Genomic DNA, 5,168 nt, shown 5'->3' on the forward strand with positions numbered 1-5,168 from the left:
TCTTGGTGCTTGGGGGAGAAACAGTGGGAGGGCTTCTGGAGTCCTGGCCCCGCTGGTGGACCTCCTGGTGGCCCCTGGGTTTTGGCCACTGTGTGACAGTGTGTTGGACTGGATGGGCCACTGGCCTGATCTTATGTTCTTATGAAAATAGGGCCAGGGCTTTCTCTGTAAATGTGTCTCTCTGCATGGTGTGGAGGTGGCTCTCCTCTTTTGAGCTCTTAAAACACAGATGAAAATGCTCTCTTTTGGGGTTGGAAGATGAGGAATATTCCTTGTGAGTAGCAGTGATCTGGGATTGTCAGGGGGAACTTTGTATTGGCTGCTGTCCATAGGAACCAGCCTGGGCTCCTGCTAATGGGAAAATGAGAGCTTGTATGGATGATCGAGGTCTTCACGCCTCCTGTGTATGGGAAATGTGCATGCATACAACAGCAAAAATCACATTAATTGTTCAAAAGCATGCCAAATGCAAACTTTTACCTTTCAATAAAAAGTTGTTTGTATAATTGAAAGCTCTGTTATTGTGTTTTTCTTTTAAGACAAAAGATATTAATGTATGAGTTGTTTTTTCTAAACTAAAACCTCAGTATTCAGGTTAAATTGCCGTGTTGGCACTTTGCAGTACATGTGGGTTTTGGGTTGCAATTTGGGCACTCGGTCTCTAAAAGGTTTGCCATCACTGCTTGAGGCACAGCCCTTGTCTCATCTGTTGCTCTCGAGTAGACTTGATGGGGCACGCCGATTTCACTTTCTGCTGGGGAGGGGTAGGCTTACCCCCCGCTGTCGCAATGTCCAGGTGCAGGGTGTTCAGGCGAGTCTCCACGCTCGCCACCTCTTGCATCCATGCTGGCAAGGAGACCGGGTCTACAGCACATAGGACCGTTTCTCAGATCTCAGGGTTCAGCCCCACCCGGTATAACTCAGCCAGCACCTGATCCGTCCAATTTTGGACTTTGGCCACGTGCAGCTTAAGCCAGTTTGGTGTAGTAGTTAAGTGTGCAGACTCTAATCTGGGAAAACCGGGTTTGATTCCCCACTCCTCCACTTGCACCTGCTGATGTGACCTTGGGTCAGTCACAAGCTCTGGCACAGCTGTCCTTGAAAAAGAGCAGTTTGTGATGAGAAGGAAAATGGGAGGAGCCTAAAGAAGGGTGTTCAGCCGAGCCTCTGCACTCTCCGCTTTTTGCATCCACACAGAGAGGGAAATTGGGTCTACTGCACGCAGGACCGTTTCGCAGATCTCCGGGTTCAACCCCACCCGGTACAACTCCACTAAGACCTGATCTGGCCAGTTTTGGACCTTGGCAGCATGCAATTTAAACTCCAACTAGTATTCTCTCATGGACCACTTCCCTTGCTTCAGGGTGCATAAGAACGCCCTCGCTTTGGGCCCGGCATTCCAGTCCTCAAACTAGGCACGCAACGCCCACATGAAAGCGTCCAAATTCATAAGCTCTGGGCCCATAGCGTTGTGTAGCCCCACATACCAAGCCGTGGCCGCTCCCCACAAACGGGCAGTGACCACATCCACTTGGCTGCTGTCATCCGGGAACAGGTGGCCCGACCTTTCCACAAATTTCATCACTCAAACCACAAAATATGACAGTTCCTTTGGATCACCATCGAATGTGGCTTCGATCAGGTCCTTTGGGCGGTGGTGCAGGGCCCCCCTCGGGCTTCCCGGACGTGGCTCCGGGTCCAGCCCTTCTGCTGGTCCTGGCACCGGCACATCAGGTGGGCGCGGCGGTGGTGGGGGAGCTGGTTGGGGGGGGGAGGACAGGTACTGCCGGTTGTGCCTCCCTCTCAGCCCTTATGGCTTGGACCACCAAGTGTGGGATCGTCTGGATTACCTCCTCCAGCTCAGGTTCCACAGCCAACAACTGAGTACACGCTTGTCAGAAAGAAAAGGTCCTCCTCATTCTTCCTCAGCTTTTTGCAATACCTTCTGGGAGCAGCCACAAAGCAACTGCTAGACAATGCAATTAATGTTTATAATCAGCAAGAAAAAATAGGCTTCCTAGATTTGGGAAACTAGAATATAGCAATCCTAAATGCATGGTGAGATAATATGGTCTTGATCTGGTGCCTAAAAGCGAACAGGGCAATGTTTCCATCAGATGAATGAGTATGGGAAAAGACTAAAATGGGGTGCCAACACAGGAAAGGGCCTTTTCATAGTAGCCACCTATCTTCCATACTGCAGGGCCCTGGAAAGTGATCATAATAGGTAGGCACATTTAGATGAAGATGATCCTTCAGATTCATCTATCTGGATTATTTAGAGCATTCATTTTAGATCCGACAATTGCAGTAGAGAAGTGGTTTATATGTGTGATTTATGCATTGGTGCCACCTTTCTACAAGGAAAGGCTAAAGAGGCCGGGACTTTTCAGGTTAGAAAAAAGACAACTGGGGAGAAGGAAAGATGGGCATTTGTAAAATTATGCATTGTGTAAAGTGGGAGCATCTTCTCTCCCTCTCATAACACTAGAATTCAGGTCACCCAGTGAAGTTGATAGGCAATATTCAGGACAGACAAAAGGAAATTAATTTACTCTGTGAGTAATTACAGTGTAGAGTTCAGTGCCACTGGATGGATCATGCACTATGATGGCTATGAGGATGCACAGTACTAGACTAGCCATGGGGACTAAAGGGAATAGGGAATCTCCATATTCAGAGGCAATACACCTCCAAATAACAGTGCTAGGAGGCTTCTTGCCATGTTTGTTGGCCCTTCAGGGCAACTGGTTTGGCCACTGTGTGAAACAGGAATGTGGACTAGATGGACCACTGGTCTGATTCAGTTGGTCACCTCTTATGTTGTTATGCCCAGTGGGAATGTTGTAGATCAGAGGTCCTCAACCTTTTTGATCTTGTGGGCATCTTTGGAATTCTGACACACAGTGCTGGACACAACTTTAAAATGGCTTCCACAGGGGGTACAGCCAGCCACAAAATGGCTGCCATGGGAGGGCAAAGTCAACCACAAAATATTAGGGAGTAAGGTCATAGAAGATCCTTGTGCTGTGGTAGCAGCTGCTGTCAAAGAAATTATTATTATTCGGGACCTGTCACAGTTCTGCAGGGCCTGTAAAACGGAGCTCTTCCACCAGGCTTTTGGAGCCGCCGCCACCGCCGACCATCGCTGATATCTGATAGCTCCTGAAGAGAGCCTGACCCCTCTGGATCCCCAACTACCGCCCAACCTGATTGCCTGAAGAACTGAAGATCAAGGGACTGACTGTACGCTGAGGAATCACTACTACCAGTACTTTAGTATGTTATGATATGTATGGTTTTAGAATTTGTGTTTAATGGATTTTATAACTTATATTTATATTGTCGTAAGCCACCCTGAGCCAGCTTTGCTGGGAGGGCGGGGTAAAAGTCTACTAAAATAAATAAATAAATAAATTTTCTAAAAAATGGTGAATCAGAAGCCCTGCTGGACAAAAGTCCCATCTGGTTCCACCCACTTTCTGAAAACACATGCCAGGTGCCAGGAAAGGTGTTGGTGGGTGCCACATGGCATCCATGTGTGCCATGGTGGGGCCTCCCATTCTAGGTGGTTTTCAGAACATTAAGAAAATATGAAACAATCATAAAACAGCAGGTGAATCAGAACAGATAAGGATTATAGTGCCATTGAGGGGGATTCACCGCACCAAGGGAAATGCTGATCGCCACTTTGGGGTCAGGAAGCAATTGTTCTCCAGGTCAGTTTGGCCAGGGATCCTGGAAGGTTGGGGGGGGTTGCCCTCTTCTGGGCATAGAGCAGGGGTCACGGGAGGGGATTGTGCAGGGGGTTGGACTAGATGACCCTGGAGGTCCCTTCCAACTCTGATTCTATGAAAATCCCATCAGGCTTTTAACTGAAGGGCTCCATCTTTATTGCTAAATAAAAACAGCTATGTCTATTTCTCTAAGAACTCAAGGTGTCTTACATAGCAACACCAATTTGTGAAACAATGTTTAAATAACATTGAACTCTACAATTACAAAATTCAAGCAGCCATAGTTGTCCGCAGTTCTCAACAGTCTCTGCCAACCAAACCACCCTTTCATTCGCCTCTCAAGACGGATCTCTGAAATTTGTCTTTCATCAACCACAGTGTCCTCCACATCTCTACCGCAGGGCCACCCCAAAGTGTCGGACCTGTTGCTGACAATGTGCTTGACTAAGCTGACACAGAACACACTAGTTTGAGGTAACGTATAGTAAGGAAGCTCTCTGAAGAACAGAGTTGGCACTGGGAAAATAATGGGAGATGAAGGTATGAAGGCTCCAGGCCATGAAATGCTTTACAGGTGACAACCAGGACCTGAATTCACCCCAAAAGCAAATAAGTAAGCAGTGCAGATGTTGAAGTTCAGATGTTAGGTGTTCCTGGTATCAAACACGAAAGACTAACCTGCTTGGCTGCTGCCTTTTGTACCAAGTGTAGCACCTGGATCATCTTCAAAGGCAGCCCCACATATAGCATGCTATATGAATCCAACTGGAGGTTATAGTAACATGGATCTAGTAGCTAAGTCAACAGAGTCTAGATAGAGAGCCAACCTATGCAAAAGGTGCAATTTGGGGGGGAAAATATTTCTTGCAGCAACACCAATCTGCTTTCCCATCAGCAAGGCTGGGTTCAGGAACACCTCTAAGCTCTACCTGTTCAGGAAAGCCAGACCTATCCAATAATGGCAAGTAAGTTCTTGGCAGCGACACTACCTTCCCAGACAGCATCACCTCTGTCTTGTCTGGTTTGCTTCTAGCCTGAGGACTGTCTTGTGGGTATCAGTCTGGGTTGCTTAGGATTGTTTTTATACTGATAATTACATGGGAGGCAGTTTTTTATAATTGCATTATATTGTTTTTAGTTTGTAAGGTACCTTGAGCAGGTGCCTGAAGAGGTGGCATGTAGAGTTTCTAAATAAATAAACCAGGAGGACAGACTCTGCCCAGTGCACAACAGAAGGCAAAAATTACACAGGCTGAACATAGGTAGGGTATAACCACAGAGCATCCTAGGTGCAATTCAACCACAAAGAACCACAGGAAGGGTGCAGCCACAGAAAAGGCCCTGCCTCGAGCAAGACAAAACATGAGGCTTCATTTTCCCATTGAATTCCATGGGTGTGAGTCTGATTCAGCAAAGGAGTTCCTCTGTGCT

The sequence above is a fragment of the Gekko japonicus genome, unplaced genomic scaffold, assembly GCF_001447785.1.
Source record: "Gekko japonicus isolate JY-2015 unplaced genomic scaffold, Gekko_japonicus_V1.1 scaffold22, whole genome shotgun sequence".
NCBI classification, from domain to species: domain Eukaryota; kingdom Metazoa; phylum Chordata; class Lepidosauria; order Squamata; family Gekkonidae; genus Gekko; species Gekko japonicus.